A 20506-nucleotide genomic window follows, 5' to 3' on the forward strand; every position below is an offset into this window, starting at 1 on the left:
GGGTGTGTTGGGAGAGGGGACGGTGAGTGTGTTTGGGAGAGGGGACGGTGGGTGTGTTTGAGAAAGTTGATGGTGTAATGGGAGAGGGGACGGTGGATGTGTTTGGGAAAGGGGATGGTGGGTGTGTTGGGAGAGGGGATGGTGGGTGTGTTTGGGAGAGGGAGAGGTGGGTATGTTTGGGAGAGGGGACAGTGGGTGTGTTTGGAAGAGGGGACGGTGTGTGTGTTTGGGAGAGGGACAGGTGGGTGTGTTTGAGAGTGGGAGAGGTGGGCATGTTTGGCAGAGGGAGAGGTGGGATGGAGAGTTGAGAGGCAGGAAAGCCAAGAACATTTCGAGGTTCCTGATCCAAAACCAACTTCAGTGCTGTGATTATGAGACCAGAACCAAAATTCTGCCCAGTCTGTGAGTCAATAGTTAGATAACAAACCCAATTCGTTTCAGTTTGTAGCTGGCACTCAGAGATGGGCATTGAGTCTAGTTTATTGTCAACCACAGAAAACAGTGCATAAAGAAATCAATCAGATTAGGAAGTGCACTTCCTGTCATTACACAGGTGTTAGTTACAAGATAGAGATACCTAGTTATAAAAAACCTTGATAACTGACAACTCAAAAAACATTCAGAAACCTTTTTATTCATTTTGTTCCACTCTCCTGTTTGTTTCCTTTCATTTTTCTAATGTGGGAATGCAAGACTATTGGAAGGTTTTGCTGCTTCCTCGTCCCAGAGTTCCCAAAACAACACACCCCTGATATGCCACCTTTTGTTTTCAGGAAGGATTTAAAAATAATTCTCAGGGCTAAAGGGGGCGAAGGGTATGGGGGAGAAAGCAGGAACAGGGGACTGAGTCAGATGATCAGCTGTAATCATATTGAATGGTGGAATAGGCTTGAAGGGCTGAATGGCCTGCTCCTATTTTCTATGTTTCTATATTTTGAAACACAGATAATAGTTGTTGCATAACAAATGGGCCAACAGATTTTCAATTCTCACCTACATCCCTCTTCTGCCTTTTGTTCAACAGCCCTTCCTACTTCCTCTTACAACCTCAACATTGTCCTGGCAAAGCTCAAACTAACAAAATAACTAACACAATATGAAGCAAAGTATTATGAATGCGAGAGATCTGCTGTAAAAATAGAAAGTGCTAGAGAAACTCAGCAGATCTGGCAACATCTGTGGAGAAGGAAACAGAGTTAATATTTCAAGTTCAGTGTGACATGATATCACAATGTGAGAAGGGTCATTTCAGCCAACTCCCGTTTCTCGCTCCACAGATGCTGCCAGACGTGATGAGTTTCTTCAACATTTTCTCTTTTCATTATCAATGACTTGGGTTAACACAGTGGTTAAACTGCTGCCTCACAGCGCTGGGAACATGGGTTTGATTTCAACCTTGGGCGACTACCTGTGTGGAGTTTGCACATCCTCCCCGTGTCTGCGTGGGTTTCCTCCGGGTGCTCCGTTTTCCTCCCACAGTCCAAAGATATGCAGGCTAGGTGGATTGGCCATGGGAAATTGCCCATAGTGTGCAGGGATGTACGGGCTAAGTGGGTTAGGAGTGGAAATTGTGGGGTGACAGGGATAGGGTGGGATGCTCTTTGGAGGGTCAGTGCAGACTCGATGGTCTGAATTGTCTCTATCTTTTATGACTGATTTACTGGGTATGATAGTGTTGATGCAGGGGGCTGGGGAATGCTGGCCACTACGTCAATGGGACTTTGCAAGTCAGTTCTGAGGAAGGGTCACCGGACCCGAAACGTTAACTCTGATTTTTTTCTTCACAGATGCTGCCAGACCTGCTGAGCTTTACCAGCAACTTCTGTTTTTGCTCCTGATTTACAGCATCCGCAGTTCTTTTGGTTTTTAATGATTTACATGCTCCTGGATAGAGAGCTGACACACCAAACTCAAATAAAACACAGGCGATGCTTGTATGTGCAATGAATAGCAGCTGGCTGTCTGTAAAGCACAGTACTGACTGAATGCTTCACACTCCCTTATTACTCAGAGAGGGGTAGTAAACAGAGGGGATTTTTCTTCTGCTATCTCAGACAGATGGAAATAACTCCCCAGCACTATGTTAGAGAACAGGAAGGAAATTAAGTGAAAAACAGGAAATGATGGGGTAGTGACTTTGGGAGGTGCTGTCTTTCTGATATCCTAACCTTCTGTTCTAAGTGTGATGTGGAAGACCCCCATTTGTCCAAGGGGCACGGCTCCTGATGATACCCTCTCAACAGGACAACCAGCAACTCTGAGAGATGGGCCGGGTGTCTATGGATGAGGAAATTACTCAAATAATATAAATTTAGGGGGCTTCAGGGAACGGAGTTGGGGAGTGTGGGTCCCTCTCTGAGATATGAAACTCTCTCTGGCTCTAGTACTGCCCCCCCATCTGCAGGGAGATTGACACCATAAAACTGGAGCTCACCCCTCATGGGGAAATTGTTGGCAGCTCCAATAACTGGTCCTTTACAGGAGACTTTCATTCTGCCAATAGGCTTCCTGTTGCTGTGGAGGTACACAGCCAGATCAGCCATGACCTCATTGGATGGTGGATCAGGCTTGAGGGGCCGAATGTTCTTTGCTTTGTTACATTTCCCTCTCTCCATCCCTCCCACCCCTTCACAGTGCACCCATTGCATGTCAGTACACCACTGTCCCTCCTTAAACATGTCCTCATAACATCCCCATCACTCACAACCCATCATCCACCACCCACTAATAATGTCTCCCCTGATTTTATACCTAGTTAGGAAAGGTATTCAAAGAAAATGGGGGAAGACACAATTATTAATTAATAACTATGAATTAATTGCAATGATTAATTAATAGTCCAGAGCGCAGGATTTTCTGGGACATTGAGTAAATTTAAGAAGGAGATGGACAGATTTTTAATCAGTAATGAGTTGAAAAGTTATGGGTGGGTGAACAGGAAAGTGGAGTAGAGGCCAAGGTGAGATCAGCCATGATCATATTAAATGGCGGAGCAGACTTGAGGGGCTGAATGGCCTATTCCTGCTCCTAGCTCTTATGTTCAATGATTTTTCAGCCAGTCCCAATTCTCCAGTCTCACTCATTAAGCGACCAATGCTCACTTTAGCTTTTCTTTTCCTTTAGGTATAGCTGTTCAAGCTCTTACAGTCAGCTTTGATATTTCTTGCTCGTTTTCCAATTTCTTCCCTCTTTTTTTCTTAGTCATCAGCTGCTGGTGTTTGAACACAAATAATTCACTACTTTAAAAATCCCGGAAGCTTTAGGACAACCCTAAAGGCTTGGCAAGTCCATTTCCAAGAGTTAGTGAGTTGCATATTTTCATTACCCCTCTCACCTCCATCCAATGTGAAAACACACTGTTTATGGGGAGGTGATTGCCTAGTGGTATTATCGCTGGACTGTTCATCCAGATACCCAGGTAATGTTCTGGGGACCTACGTTCGTAATCCCACCATGGCAGATGGTGGAATTTGAATTCAGTAAATATCTGGAATTAAGAATCTAGTGATGACCGTGAATCTATTGTCAATTGTTGGGAAAACCCATCAGGTTCACTCATGTCCTTTAGGGAAGGAAACATCCTTGCCTGGCCTACATGTGACTCCAGACCCACAGGTTGGTTCTTAACTGCCCTCTGGGCAATTAGGGATGGGCAATAAATGCTACTTAGCCAGTGACGCCCTCATCCCATGAATAAATAAAGGATCCAGATACTGGGCTGTTCTCCCACACTCTTGTCAGTTTTCATTTCAGCCAAAATAACCTTTTATCCTTCACGTCCCAACCTGAAACACAAACCCACCTTTTCTGCTTTTACAAATGCTGACAGGCTTGCTGTGTTTGCCATGTCCTCCTTTCTTTTAACTGTAAAAGAGGGAGAAAAAGGAACACCTACCTCAGATTACTGCATCTCAAGGCTGACAAAAGTCCCCACCATTGTGAGGTGTACCGTCACCACAAAGACAGTTGTTGAAGGACAGACGACTCAGCAGGCCTACCACCTAAGGAGTCACACAGGATCTTCAATCAATGTGGCTTTTCCAGTGTCAACCAAATCTCATAAAAAATTTTAAATGAACCGTCACTCTCGAGCTGTCAATTGTCTCTGCAAGTTATTGTTGCTACGCGGTTCTTAAATGTATGTAAAAAAAAAAATGTATCTCAGAATGAGTACCACATTAGGGAAAATCTGATAAGGTTTATTTTTCAAGGCATGATGGCATTTGCTGAGATCTGAAACTGATTTTATCAGGCTTGTCCTCCCCTTGAACTATGGTGGGTGGGTAATGAAACTCGCCTGGTGGTATAAAGCAATGAGTGATGTTCTAGAGGCTACTCAAAGAGATGTGGCTAGGAAACTAGCGTGATGAGAAGAAAAGGTAATACAGAAATCTGTTCTGCATTGTGGTGAATTATTTCTGTTCATAAGCCAGCAACAGATGACTGGAAAAAAGAGGGGAGAAATTGAAAAACTAGCACGTTTTATCAAAGCCGACTGCAAGAGCTTGAACAGGTATATAAAAAGCAAAAGAGTAACTAAAGTGAGCATTGGCCACTTAGCGGGTAAGACTCGCTGAAAAATCATTGAACATAAGAACTGGGAACAGGAGTAGGCCATTCAGCCCCTTAAGTCTCTTCTACCATTCAATGCAATTGTAAAGGGAAATACAGAAATGGCAGAGGCTTGAGACAAATATTTTGCATCTATCTTCATAGTAGAAGACATAAATGATCTTCCAAGTGGAAAATCAAGGGACAAAAGAGCTGCAGATATTTAAAACAATTACAATCACTGAGGAGATAGTCCTGGCACAAGATGAATATCTAGAATGACTGGATTATCTTGTGAGGAAAGGATGGACAGTCTAGGTTTATATCTGCTGGAGTCTAGAAGAGTAAGAAGAAACTTGATTGAAATATATAAGATCCTGAGATAAAGGGTGAATGTGGAGAGGATATTTCCTCTTGTGGGAGAATTGTAACGATGGGTTACGGTTTCAAAGTGAGGGGTCGACCATTTAAGTGAGAAGTTAGCTGAATTTTTTTTTCTTTGAAGATCATGAGAGTTTGGAACTCCTGTCCTTATAAGGTAGTGGAAGCAGAGTCATTGATTATTTTGAAGCAGAGATAGATAGACTCTTAGTGCGGAGTGAATGGTTATTGGAGTAGGTGAGAATTTGGTACTGAGGCGACAGTTGAGTCCACCGTGATGTTTTTGAATGGCAGAGCAGTCTCAAGGGACTGAGTGGCCTACTCCTGCTGTTTGTACATAAAATTAGTGGGACCGAAGGCTAATTAGTTTCCAAGACCTGATGGCCTGCATCCGAGGGTCTTAAAAGAAATGGCAGCAGAGAGAATGGGTATTCCCAGTGGATTGAAAAACTGCAAATGTAATATCTTTATTCAAGAAAAGAGATCAAAAGCAAGAAATCAGTTAGCCCAATATCTATCAGTGAGGAAATACTTGCATTTATTCCCAAGAGGGCAGTATTACAATCAGGCTGAGTCAACATAGTTTTGTGAAAGGGAGATTATATGTGACCAATTTATTAGGGATCTTTGAGGATGTAACAAGCAGGGTAGGTAAACGGGAACCAGTAAATATATGTTTTGGTAAAGTGCGTCATATATACTGTATTATACATAGTATAATATACGTACTATACAAGATAGAGTCACAGAGTCATACAACATGGGAAAAAACCCTTCGGTCCAACCAGTCCATGCCAACCATAATCCCAAACTAAACAAGTCCCACCTGCCTGTGCTTGGCCCATATCCCTCCAAACATTTCTTATTCATGTACTTATCCAAATGTCTTTTAAACATTGTAACTGTACCTGCATCCATTACTTTCTCTGGCAGTTCATTTCACACACTAATCCCTCTCTGTGTAAAAACGTTCCCCCTCATGTCCTTTTTAAATCTTTTTCCTCTCACCTTAAAAATATGTCTTCTGGTTTTGAAATCCTCCACCCTAAAGAAAAGACCCTTGCTATTCATCTCATCTATGCCACTCATGATTTTATAAACCTCTATAAGGTCATCCCTCAACTTCCTATGCTCCAATGAAAAAAGTTCCAGGCTTTCCAGTCTATTTTTATATCTCAAACCTTCAATTTCCAGCAACATCCTTGTAAATCCTTTCTGAACCCTCTCCAGTTTGATAATATCCTTCCTATAACAGGGCAACCAGAACTAGACAGTACTCCAGAAGAGGCCTCACCAACACCCTGTATATCTGCAACATGATGTCCCAACTCCTATACTCAAAGTTCTGAACAACGAGGAAATACATGCTAAGTGCCTTTTCAATTCCACTGTCTACCTGTGATGCAACTTTCAAAGAATTATGTACCTGAACCCTTAGGTCCCTCTGTTCTCCAATACTACCCAGGGCACTATTGTTAATTGTGTGATTCCTGAACAAAAACTGAAGTTGCTGGCAAAGCTCAGCAGGTCTGGCAGCATCTGTGAAAAGAAAATCAGAGTTAACGTTTCAGGTCCGGTGACCCTTCCTCAGAACAGTCCTACCCTTGTTTATTTCACCAAAATGCAATACCTTGCACTTATCCAAATTAAACTCCATCTGCCACTCCTCAGCCCGTTGACTCAGGTAATCAAGATCTCTTTGTATTCTTAGATAACCCAGAAGATGAGTATAAGATGAGATGATTATAAGGTGACTATACTATATAAGATATGAGCATGTAGTGTTGGGGGTGTAACAGTAAAAGTTTGCAAAGGGTTATTCACAGGTTAGGTGAGTTGGCAAACGTTTGACAGGTCGAGTATAATGTGGCAAAATGTGAACTTGCTGAGTTTGACAGAAACAATGGTAAAGCCAAATATGGTTTAAATGGAGAGAGTGTTGAATGTTGCAGGAGAGAGGGATTTGGGAGTTGTTGAAAATGAATCACAAAATGTTGGCATGCAGATACAACACTTTTGGAGGTAAATTGAATATTTTGGCTTTACTTGAGTATTAAATCAGGAAATCTTGCTACAACTGTGCAGGACATTGGTGGTACTACACTGAAGGATTGTGTACAGTTTTAAGCAGGAACATTTTACATGGGAAGCAATTCAGAGAAGGTTCACACAGCTGTTCCTGGGATGATGGAGTTGTCCTGTAAGGAAAGGTTGAGCAGATTGGGTTGAAACTCAGTGAAGTTTAGAAGAATGAGAGCGGATCTCATTGAACAATGTAAGATTGTGTCAGGACTTGACAGAGTAGATGCTGAGAGGATGTTTTTATTGTGGAGGAATCTGGAAGCAGGAGGCACTGTTTAGGAACAAGGATTGTGTCATTTAAGATGGAGATGAAGAATTTCTTCTCTCAGAGGCTTGTTCATGGTTGAAATTCTCTTCCCATGTGAGAGGGAAGCCAGGTTATTAAAAGAATTCAAGGCTGATTTAGATATGTTTCTCATTGGCAATAGATTCGAAGTTTATTGGGAGTAGATAGGAAACAGTAGCTAGGGCCACTTTTGGACCTGGCCCTTGGAAATGAGGTGTCAGTGGGGAAACATGCAGAAGACAGACCCTTTCAACACAAGGTTCAAGTTGGTGATGGGGAATGACATGCAACAATTCAGAGTGAGAAAAATCAATTGGCAGGAGAGCTGACTTCACTGGGATCCAGAACAGAATTCTGCAGAATTGACTGGAACAAAAGGTTGTTGGGAAGATCAATAACTGAACAATGGGCCACTTTTAAAGAGCTGATGAATTGGGTACAGTCAACGTATATTATCTTGAATGGGAAAAGTGGGATAAACAAATTCAGCCTTTTCTGGATGACAAATGAGGTGGAAACTAACATTGGAAAGAAAAGGCCTGCTTGTGACTGAAGTAAGATGCATTGAGTCATAGAATCATAGAGTAATACAACATGGAAACAGGCCCTTTGGCCCAAACTGGTCCATGCTGACCATAGTGCCCACTCAGCTAGTTCCAGTTGCCTGCATTTGATCCATATCCCTCTAAACCCTTCCCATCCATGTACCTATCCAGATGTTTTTTAAATGTTGCTTTTGTACCTGCCTCAACCACTTTCTCTGGCAGCCCATTCCTTGCATGCACCACTCTCTTTGTGAAGCAGTTGCCCCTCAGGTCCTTCTTAAATCTTTCCCCTCTCACCTTAAACCTATGTCCTCTAGTTTTCAATTCCCCATCCCTGGGAAAAAGACAATATGCATTCATCCTATCTATCCCCCTCATGATTTTATACACCTCAATACCCCTCATTCTCCTACGTTCCAAGGAATAAAGTCCAAGGTTGGCCAAACTCTTCTTATAACTCAGGCCTGCTAGTCCTGGCAACATCCTTATAAATCTTCTTTGCACACTTTCCAGTTTAACTATGTCTTTCCTATAACAAGATGACCAAAACTGCACACAATACTCCAAGTGCGGCCTCACCGACAACTTATACAATTGTAACAAAACATCCCGACTCCTATACTGATGAAGGCCAGCATGCTAAATGCCTTCTTCACCACCCTGTCTACCTGTGACGCCTCTTTCAATGAACTATGTACTTGTGCTTCTAGGTCCCTCTGTTCCACAACACTCTTCAGGACCTTACCATTTACTGTATAAGTCCTACCTTGATTTGATTTTCCAAAGTGCAAAACTCACACTTATCTGTATTGAATTGTACTCAGCCCACTTCCCCATCAGATCAAGATCTCTGTGCAATTTTTGATAACCTTCCTCGCTATCAACGATACCTCCTAATTTTGTATCATCTGCAAACTTACTAATTATGCCTTGTACATTCACATCCAGGTCATTTATGTAAATCACAAATAATAAAAGTAGCAACATCGACCCCTGTAGCACGCCACTAGTCACAGGCCTCCAGTCCGAGAAACAACGTTCACCCTCTGCTTTCTACCATCGAGCCAATTTTGAATCCAATTAGCTACCGCTCCCTGGATCCCATGTGACCTAACCTCCGTGACTAGCCTGTCATGTCAGACCTTGTCAAAGGCCTTACTAAAGTCCATTTAGACAATATCCACTGCCCTACCCTCATCCATCCTCTTGGTTACTTCGTCAAAAAACTCTAAAAGATTTGTCAGACAAGACTTCACATGCATAAATCCATGCTGACTATCCCTAATCAGACCTTGACTATCCAAATGTTGGTTAATCCTGTCCCTCAGTATCCTCTCCAATAACTTGCCTACCACTGATGTCAGGCTCACAGGCCTGCAGTTCCCTGGCTTGTCTTTTCTTCCTTTCTCAAACAATGGAACATCATTAACCACCCTCCAGTTTTCTGGAACTTCACTAGTGGCTGAAGATGAAGCAAAACTCTCTGCAAGGATCTCTGCAATTTCTTCCCTAGCATTCCAAAATGTCCGAGGATGGACGATCAGGGCCAGGAGATTTATCCATCTTAATGTCGTTTATGGCTGTAAACACCTCCTCTCTGGTAGCACAGTGTGGAGCTGGATGAACACAGCAGGCCAGGCAGCATCACAGGAGCAGGAAAGTTGGCATTTTGGATCGGGACCCTTCTTCAGAAATGGGGGAAAGGGAAGGGAGCTCTGAAATAAATAGAGAGAGGAGGAGTGGGATGGTGATCGGTGAGTGCAGGCAGGCAGTAGTGGGGATTGGTCAGTGAGGTGGGAGGAGCAGACAGGTGGGACAGAAGATGGACAGGTTGTGTCAGGTCAAGGAGGCAGGGATGAGAGGGAGGGTTAGTCATGGGATGAGCTGGGGGTGTGGGGAGATTTTAAAACTGGTGAATTCCATGTTTAGGCCATTGGGCTGTAGGCTCCCGACGCAGAATATGAGGTGCTGCTCCTCCAGTTTGTGGGTGGCATCATTGTGACACTGGAGGAGGGCCAGGATGGACATGTCGTCCAGGGAGTGGGAGGGGGAGTTGAAGTGGTTTGCAACTGGAAGGTGTTATTGTTTTTCGCTAACAGAGAGCAGGTGCTCTACAAAGCAGCTTCTGAGCCTCCGCTTGGTCTCACTGATGTAGAGGAGGCCACGTCAGAAGCAAACCTACCTTCCCCAGCACCTCCCCTCCTCTCTCTATTTATTTCAGAGCTCCCTTCCCCCTCCCCCATTTCTGAAGAAGGGTCCCGACCCAAAACATTAACTTTCCTGCTCCTGTGATGCTGCCTGGCCTGCCGTGTTCCTCCAGCTCCACACAGTGTTCTCTCTGACTCCAGCATCTGCAGTTCTTACTATCTCCTCTCTGGTAATATGGATGTAATCCAAAATATCCCCACTTACTTCCCTTATTTCCTTAGCATCAAAGTCTTCAATAGCATATAAACAATAGGAATATGGTTAAAGGAGGAATAGAGCTGGTCAGAGACCAAAAATGGGATTTACAGACAGAGGCGTAGCTATGCTAATAAACAAATACTTTGCATCTGCCTTTACAAAAGAGGAGAATACTGCTCAGATCATGGTGACACAAGAGGAAACTCAGTCAATAGATTCAAGAACAGCTTCTTCCCTGCTGTTATTAGTTTTCTGAGTGAACCTCTCAAATTTTAAATATAAATGTTGACCTCACTCTTTGTGCACCTTCTCTGCAGTCATAACGTTGTATTTCTCTCTCTGTTCTATTACCCTAATTCATTTTGTATGGTCTGATCTGCCTGTACTGCATGCAAAACAAAACTTTTCACTGTACGCAGGTACATATGACAGTAATATATCAAAATAAAAATCGAAATCAAGATCAAAATCAAATCAAATCAATCCTGTCTCAAGAAAAAAAAAGGGCAGCATGCTGGATCAGTTGATAGCACCGCTGCCTCACAACGCCAAGGACCAAGGTTCAATTTCACCTACAGGCAACTGTCTGTGTGGAGTTTGCACATTCTCCCCGTGGGCTTCCTCCATGTGCTCTGGTTTCCTCCCACAGCCCAAAGATGTGCAGGTTAGGTGGATTGGCCATGGGAAATGCAGGGTTACAAGGATCGGTAGAGGGGTGGGGCTGGATGGAATGCTGTTTGGAAGATCAATGTAGATAGACTCGATGGGCCGAGTGGCCTGCTTCCACACTGTAGGGATTCTCTGAAATCAAAGACGTGTCCAAGGATTTTGAAGGAAGTGAGGTTAGAAATTGCAGAGGCACTTACCATAGTCTTTCAGTCCTCCCTGAACCTGAGGGAGGTGCCAGAAGACTGGGGATTGGCAAACATTACGGCTTTGTTCAAGAGAGGTTGTACAGATAATCCTGGCAATTATGGACCAGTTAGCTTAACTCTGATCACGGGTCTGGAAACAATTGTTTGGAACAGAATTAGCAATTGTGTGGAAAAAGATGGATTTACTAAGAAGAGTCAGTACAGATTTCTATAGGAGAAATCGAGTTTAGCTAACTTAGTGGAGTCTTTTGAAGAGGTAACAGAAAGGCTTGATGAGAGCAATTTAGTTGATGTGGTGTACACGGATTTGCAGAAGGTATCTGATACAATGCCACACAACAGAGGAAAGTTGAAGGTCGTAGTATAAAAAGGGAGAGTGGTAACATGGATATAAAATTGGTTGAATGATAGAAAAGAAAGAGAGTAATGGTCAATAGACTTTTGTTTTGCGCTTGAGGATGGTTTATATTGGAAGTCCTCAGGGTTGGGATTGGAGCCCTTGCTTTTCCTGATATAAAATTAATGATCTGGATCTTGGTGTGCAGGGGACAATTTCAAAGGCTGCAGATGACATGCAATGTGAAAGAATTATAAAGTGTGAGGAAGACAGTGTGAAATTTCAAGCAGAAATTGACAATTTGGTGGAGGGGGCAGATAGGAGGCAGATGCTGAAAAGTGTGAGGTGGTGCACTTTGGTTGGAAGAACATTGAAAGCCAATATAGAGAGAGCAGTTAATAATGTTTACAGTTTCTTGGCTTTATTAATAGGGGCATAGAGTACAAGAACAAATAAGTGATGTTGAACTTGTCAAAGACACGTGCTAAGTCTCAGCTGGAGCATTGTGTAAAGCTGTAGGTCCCTCATTATAGGAAAGGTGAAATGCATGGGAGAGAGTTGCAGAAAACATTTACTAGAATGATAGCAGGAATGTGTAACTTCAGATTCATCGTCAGCACCAATAGGAGATTGGCCGACTGGTCAGGGAACTAGTGGCAAACCCACACAGTTCCGAGTGGGAGACCCAAGCAATCACGTCCCTTAAGCCACTTAAGAGACCACTATTGGGCCTTTCCTGTAATTGGTGACCCCCTGCAACAGTAGCAGTGGGTGTTGGAGACTGTCCATGCACAAATACAGCAACGATGTGGAGGTGCTGGTGTTGGACTGGGGTGGACAAGGTCAGAAATCACATGACACCAGATTATAGTCCAACAGGTTTATTTGAAAACACAAGCTTTCAGAGCGCTGACAGTTTTCCAAATAAACCTGTTGGACTATAACCTGGTGTCATGCGATTTCTGACCAAATACAACAAGGCATGGATGATGTTAAAGTTTGGGCTGAAAATTGGCAAGTAACATTCACACCACACAAACACCAGGCAATGACAATCTCCAATAAGAGAGAATCCAAACATCACCTCTTGCCATTCAATGGTGCTACCATCACTGAACCCGCCATATAATTCATCGTATAAATACAGTGACTACAACAGCAGGTCAGAAGCTAGGAATCCTGCAGCAAGTAATTCACCTCCTGACTCTCCAAAGCCTGTACAGCATCTACAAGACACAAGTCAGGACTATGATGGAATACTCTCCACTTTCCTGGATGGATGCTGCTCCATCAACACTCAGGAAGCTTTACATCATCCAGGACAGAGTAATCTACTTCATTGGTACCTCATCCACAAACGTCCACTCCCACCACTGATGCTCAGTAGCAGCAGTGTGTACTATCTACCAGTTGCACTGCAAAATTTTACCAAAAGTCCTCAGACAGCACCTTCCAAACCCACAAACACTTCCATCTAGAAGGACCAGGGCAGCAGATACATGGGAACACCAACCCCTGCAAGTTCCCCTCCAAGCCACTCGTCATCTTGACTTGGAAGTATATCATTGTTCTTTTAGTGTCGCTCGGTCAAAATCTTGGAATTCAGTTCCCAAGGGCATACAGCAAATGGACTGTAGCAATTCAAGAAGGCAGCTCACCACCAGCTTGTGAAGGGCAATTAGGGATGGGTAATAAATGCTGTCCCAGCCGGCAATGCCCACATCCCACAAGTAAATAAAGGAAAAGCTTCAGGCTTGAAGTTGCTTTCGGTGATGCCTTCTTATCTGATGTTCAGTCTCTCGATTTGCTGAGAAACTTGGTGGACAGCCCTCTGAGGGCATAGAGAAGCTGCACAGGGCCTGGACTAGGTGTATGGGGCTAATGTTTCCCACCATCACAGGCTGAATATCAACAATGCCATTTCCTATTTGGGAACTGAATGTGTTTGATGGTAGTGAATGAGCTCAGGATATGGTGCTTCCATGCCTGAGGGAACTCAAATCCACAGATGAGGAAAAGATAGAGAGAAGGCTGAAAAATACTGCCTCACAGTGCACTTCTATACATGTGTTGTACACAGACAGAAGGGGAATTTATTGCTGATTTCAAATTGCCATGAGAAAGCAGACTTATTGACCAGAAACTGAGTAGGACCAGCCACATGAATACACACTGGAGGCTAGGAATTCCATGGTGAGTAACTCACCTTCTGGAGGCACGGTGCCTCAGCGGTTAGCACTGCTGCCTCATAGTGCCAGGAGCCCAGGTTCAATTCCACCCTCGGGTGACTGTCTGTGTGGTGTTTGCATGTACTCCCCATGTCTGCGTGGGTTTCCTCCGGGTGCTCCGGTTTCCTCCCACAGTCCAAAGATGTGCAGGTTAGGTGAATTGGCCATGGGAAATGCAGTGTTACAGGGATAGGGTAGGGCGTTGGATCTGGGTGGCTTGCTCTTTGGAGAGTTGGTATGGACTCAATGGGCCAAATGGCCTGCTTCCACACTGTTTGGATTTTATGACTTCCCAGCACAAGTCTACCATCTACAAGGCCACAGAGATTAAGAGTATAAGAGAAAACTCTCCACTTGCCTGATGGAATGACCCTTCAAAAACTCTCAAGCTACACAACATCATCCAGGACAAAGCAGCCACTTGTCTGGGACCTCATCCACCTTCAATCCTCCCTGTCTCCGTCACCAATGCACAGGAGCAGCATTACATGCCATCTACAAGATGCATGGCAGCCAATCACCAAGGCCCCAGGTGCAGCAGATACACAGGAACACCACTCCCTGCAAGTGCCCCTTCAAACCACTCACCATTCTGACTAGGCAATATATCGCCGTTGTTGTAGTAAAATCCAGGAATTCCCTCCAAATGCAAGGATACCAGCAGTTCAACAAGGTGACTCACCACCACCTTCTCAAGGGCAAATAGGAGCAGGCAAAAATGTGCCTGCAATGTTTGTATCCATGAATAAACAAAAAGTAGTCAACCACATTGCTCTGTGTCATGCGTAGGTCAGACCAGGTCAGGATAGCAGGTTTTTTCCCTTAAAGGACATTAGTGAACCAGATGACACATAAACTTTAATTTCTGAACAAAATTCTTATTCTGAAACCACTACAATAGCTCAGTGGTGTTATCACTAGACTTTTAATCCAGGAACCCAAGTAATGTTCTGGGGCAAAAACAACAACAACAAAAACAAAGTGGCTGGAAAAACTCAGCAGGTCTGGCAGCATCTGTAAAGGAGAAAACAGAGTTAACGCTTCGGGTCTGGTGACCCTGCTAGGGAATTTGAATTTATTGAAATATCTGGCATTAAGAATCTAATGATGACCATCGTATTGTTGTTGCTTGTTGTAATGTCCTTTAGGGAGGGAAATCTGCCATCTTTTAGTCAAGATGACAGAGTAGTAGCAGTGCAGCATTCAGGCTTCTGGGCCTGGAGCTTGTCTGCTCCATTTGCTTTTCTTTCATTTTCTTCTTTCTCTGCTTTTTTAAAAATAAACTTTAACCTTACCGACTCACCTTCTTGTGGGGAGCTCGGATGTCATCGAAGTGTCCAGTGTGTCTGAGGAAAGGTTTGTTCCCTCTGCCGGTGGAGGGAGGCGAGTTTGGATGCAGTCCTTGGCAGCTTCAGCAGCGGCCGCATAGCTGAGATCAGCCTCGTGCGGACGTATGGCAGTAGTGTTGTCAGTAGAGGCAAGATGGCGTTGAAGAACGGGTGACCCGGTGGTGGTGCAGAGAAGGGACTCGAGGCTGGTCAACTGCTTCGTTCTGGTGAGGTTCTCAACCTCGGGGTGGAAGAGCCCGGATCCAGGCCCACGGCTAAGAACTTCAGGAGAACTGTAATGTTGAACTTCTAAACTTTATTTCTTTATTTGCTACCTTTATACTCTATGACTAGTTTGTTTCTGTGTTTTAAGATGGCGCTAGAGAGCAGCAACATTATACAACAGTTTTACAACAAATACATGTAACAATCAATCAATCAATTAATCAATCTATATTAACCTGGTCTGGCCTACATGTGACTCCAGACCCACAGCAATGTGTTTGACTCTTAACTGCCCTCTGGGCGATTAGGGATGGGCAGGAAATGTTGGCCTAGCCAGCGATGCCCTCATCCCGTGAATGAAGATTATTGTACAGGTGACTACTGAATCTCAGTTTTGAGATTAATGAGTGCTGCAGCATGATTATGATTCTACTTACCTCACACTGGAGACGCTGCCCTCCCTGTTGACCTTTCAACTGATCTGGGGAGGTCACTGAAATGTTACGAGTTGTCATGATAACGGAACAACTTGATTAATTCTGAAACGACACAATGACAAGAACTGCTGAACAGATGGGAGCTGGCTGAACATGTGCCCTCAATATTTAGAGATGGGTGACTGACTAGAGTAGATTGCCGCTTGGTGTTTCTGAGTGCCATTCTAGTATGTCAGCTAAATCAAAGATTTTGAAGGTGATTTCTTCAAAAATAGATCTATTCATGGGGTGTTAGTATTATGCCAAAGTTCTGATTTATTGCCTATCTCTACTTGCCCTAGAGAAGGTGGTGAGCTACCTTCAAATTGAACTACAAGGTATGTAGGGACACCCTAGAGAGGGTTAGAGAAGGAAATCTAAGAATTTGACCCCATGAGAGTGAAGGGACCGGCAATATGTTTCTAGGTCAGGATAATGTGACTTCTCCTTAATTTATTCAGGATTTGCAGTCTCTTCAATACCTTCACATCTTTGTCAACTTTCTGTTAATTTTCTAAAATTTCCCTCACTATGTGTCCACCTCACTTGACAGCAGTAAGTCAGCTGAGAAGCTTTTAAAAGCAGCTTGATCAGTACCACCGTGGCAATGTGGTAAAATCAAATAAATGTGTAACTAAATGTGGTTTATGTAAAGATAATTCATTCTGTGACTACAAAGTATGAGATCTGCTTCTGGATTCAGGGTTTCTTACAGTCTCCCAGTGGTTAATTTTGCAAGAACCACAACTCCCCGTCAACCATAGGGAGTGCCTCGAGATGACTCAAAAGGTTTGCACTGTCCTCCTGCATCTATAAGCTCACAACAACAATTTAAGAATGACTGGGTCAAAGGTCTCCACTGATGAAGAATTAAAAATTTACAAGTGACAAAACATGGAAATTATACAACAATTGAGGAAGGCTGGACACAATGAGGTTTATTTGTCTAGAACTCAGAAGGATGAGGATTGACCTCACAGAGGTCTTTCAAATTATGAACAGGTTTGATAGGGTAGACAGAGAGAAGATATTTCCATTTGTTGAGGAGATCAGTGCTGGAGATTGCGAACATGAGATAACCATTAATAAATCCAACAGAGAATTCATGAAAAACACAACTGGAATACTGTGAGCAGTTTAGGTTCCCTTATTTAAAGAAAGGTATTATTTCATTAGAGGCAGTTCAGAGAAGGTTCACTAGGATAATCCCTGGTATGGAGGGATTGTCTTCTGAGCCAAGGCTAAACAGGTTGGGACTCACTGGAGTTAGAAGAATGAGAGAGTGATCTCACTGAAGCATATCGGATTCTTAAGGGGCTTGACAGGGTAAATGCTGAGAGGATGTTTGCCCTCATGGGAGAGTCTAGGACCAGAGGGCATGGTCTCAGAATACAGGGGCATCAATTTAACATTGAGATGAGGAGAAATTTCTTCTGTAAGAGGGTTGTGAGCCTTTGCTCCCTCAGCTTTCTGTGGTAAGAAGTTCCAGATTCCGTGGGTATATTTAAGGCTGAGATAGATTCCTGATTAGTTGGGGAGACAAGGGTTATTGGGAAAGGGCATGAAAGTGGGCTTGAGGGATGTCTGATCAGACACGAGCCTATTTAATGGTGGAGCAGGGTTAAGGGGCTGAGTGGCCTACTCTTGTTCCTCTTTCTTATGGTCTTATAGTAATAACCTTGTGGAATGAGGAGTAGTCAAGATGAAAGACATAGAGTCATTTGATGGGAAGTTAGGAGACCATTTGAGAGAAATGTACAAAAGGATATACTGCCAGTTGGATAAAGTAGGTGGAGGTTGTGTGATGTATAAACACCAACAGAGACCAGTTGGACTGAATGATCCATTTATAACATATCTATACTGGAGTTAATACAAAACAATGCGTCCTTGCACTCTATTTCATATAACTATTGAACATGTCCTTCTATTTCTCCCTTCCATCTTTCACTTGACAATGTCTCTGTTATTCACCTCAAAGGGAAGCATTGTGAAACAGCAGGTACTATCCCTGCCTCTGAAAGGAAGCACAAGGTCTTGATGGCCAAGGAGGTGCCATCACAATGTGGCCAACCTGTGATTATTGACCTACAAAGCCTTGCAATACACCTAACGGCATGCAGTAAAAGTGGGAGTGTCTCCTGGTCAGTCATTCTTGATGTGGAGCGGTGCCCCTCAATCAACAGTATCTGGTGACTGGCAAGTGACCTTTTCCAGGAGAAAGCTAGCCACGGAAACATACGTACGCTTTGCTGGCCTCATACAGGACAGGACCAGGCAGTGAAATATTCATCTCAACTGGTCCTTGTGGTAACAGGTTCCATATTCTACCCATTCCCTGGGTAAAGGCGTTTCTCCTGTGTCCCTTGTTAGATTTTGCTGGGGTGTTCATCTCATACTGATGGCACCTATTTTGGGTGTCCTCAAGAATTAGAAGCATCTTCTCCAGTTGCGACCTATCAAACTGATTCGTAATTTCAATAACTTCAATCAGGTAACCATTTAGTCTTCTCTTTTCCAGAGAAAACTTGTTCAGTATTTCTTAATAGTTATCACCTTCCCATTCTGGTATTATGCCAATGAATCTTTATGGCATTTTTTCCAGTGTAATTATGCAACTTTTATACCATGGAGACATGAGCTAATCGCAATACTCTGATTGTGGTGTAACCAAGGTTTTATGTTATTTTAAAGTCCTTCTTGAATATAGGAAACGGGAATTGGTCATATGGCCCTTGAGTATGTAATGACATTATTTAAGATCAGATCTGATCTTTGATCTCAAATGTACTGTCCCTTCTATTGTTTTCTGTGTTGTGTTCCTTAATACAGAGTTACCACTCTCATACTAGATTTGTAAGTACAATATGTTGTAGTTAAATAGTTGTTTGGCAGTATATAACTTGATTCTTCTGAAAAAAGACGCATTTTGTTCAAATTTTTTGAAATATGTTCATTGGGACAACGTACAAGAAGTACCAATACAAAGAGAAAACAACTTTTAATACTGTACGAGAAGGGAGCGCTGATTGTATGGCAAATGACTCTGAGTGGTCGGGGAGTTACCATGGAAAATGCACCAGTTATGTGATGACTGACTGTTAACCATGAAGCTTTTCTTACATTTTAAATTAGACACTGATTGGTCACAGTATTGCTGTGTGTTTGTTGGAACAAAGTGTCACTTGCTAGGCCAGAATTTATTGCCCATCCCTAATTGCCCAGGCGGCAGTTAAGATTCAACTAAATCGCTATGGTTTTGGAGTCACAGGATGGCAATTTTCTCCGTAAAAGGGCATTAGTGAACCAGATGTTTTTTTCCTGACAATTGATTATTCTTAATTCCAGATTTTTATTGAATTCAAAATCCACCATCTGCTGTGGCGGGATTCAAACCCAGGTCCCCAGTACATTACCTGGGTCTCTGGATTAACGATTCAGCGATAATATCACCACACCGTTGCCTCCCCTTCCTTATCCCAGTGCTTATCTGGTTCTGGATGGGCTAAATCTACAAAGCATAGTCCCAACCTTTGTTTAAAGAGCTTAAATTAGGATTGCACATCTGTGGTTCTGTGGCCTTCCAATTCATGCTGGGGCATTTAGTTGACACCTTTCTCTTTCTTCTGTCTTTTGCAAATTGAATCAAAGTGTGGGGGATTTATAGGAGCAAGACTTTAAAACTACTCCGATGGAGATTTAGCAGTGCAGCTGCTATGCATCTTTTGGTTTTCTCTGTGCTGTTTTCAGCTCTTTTGTTTTACCTGCATTTTCCATTGTGCATGGAAATCACACACAAAGTTCTCTTGACTTTCCAGAGAGTTCTACAGCCCAATTCAAAATTGACCAACCACTCAGGCAAACCACTACACAAAACTCCTATGCCCACTGTTTAACCAGCACCTTTTATGTAATGATTACTTACTCTGGGATCCTAGCATAAATGTAACTTCTGTAATACCTCAAATCTTGTCTGAGACTTTTTCCTGTGGTTTTCAAATTGCACTGCTGCCTTTGGAATTTTTTAAGCATAATAGATGCTTATCACCATGTCATATTCTTTTTCTGCACTCATTAACACAGATTACCACTCTCCACTGAAGTGGTCATTTAGCTTTGGTTCAACTTGCTTGAAAATTTCAAACTGCTAATTCACAGTTACAGAGCAATTTATGCTCACACCTTTAGTCCAGAAGTATCTGCTTGAAGTCCCTAAGTCTGCTGATCAGATGATTTTACCCTGGTCTATGGCTCATAAACATTCTGATCTCTTAAAGCAGTAAAATATCCTATCCTCATATTCCTTTAATATACTCAATACAAATCCCTGTGGTAGAGAATTACAATAATGCATAGTCCTGAGAGTGAAATTCCTCATTCCAGTACTAATTAGCTCATCCCTTTAGAATCCCTACAGTGTGGAAACAGGCCCTTTGGCCCAACAAATTCACACTGACCCACAGAGCATCCCACCCAGACCCATTCCCCTATCACCCACCTAATCTGCACACCCCTGAACACTATGGGCAATTTAGCATGGCCAATCCACCTAACCTGCACATCTTTGGACGGTGGGAGGAAACTGGAGCACCCGGAGGAAACCCACGCAGACACGGGGAGAATGTGCAAACTCCACACAGACAGTTGCCCGGGGGTGGAATCGAACCTGGGCTCCTGGCGCTGTGAGGCAGCAGTGCTAACTACTGAGCCATTGTGCCACCCTAATTCTGAGTTTATGACTCTTTTTGGTAACAATGTGTAAAAACCTCTCAGCATCTATTTTCTC

Source organism: Rhincodon typus, chromosome 6 (assembly GCF_021869965.1).
Source record: "Rhincodon typus isolate 14 chromosome 6, sRhiTyp1.1, whole genome shotgun sequence".
In the NCBI taxonomy this organism is placed as follows: domain Eukaryota; kingdom Metazoa; phylum Chordata; class Chondrichthyes; order Orectolobiformes; family Rhincodontidae; genus Rhincodon; species Rhincodon typus.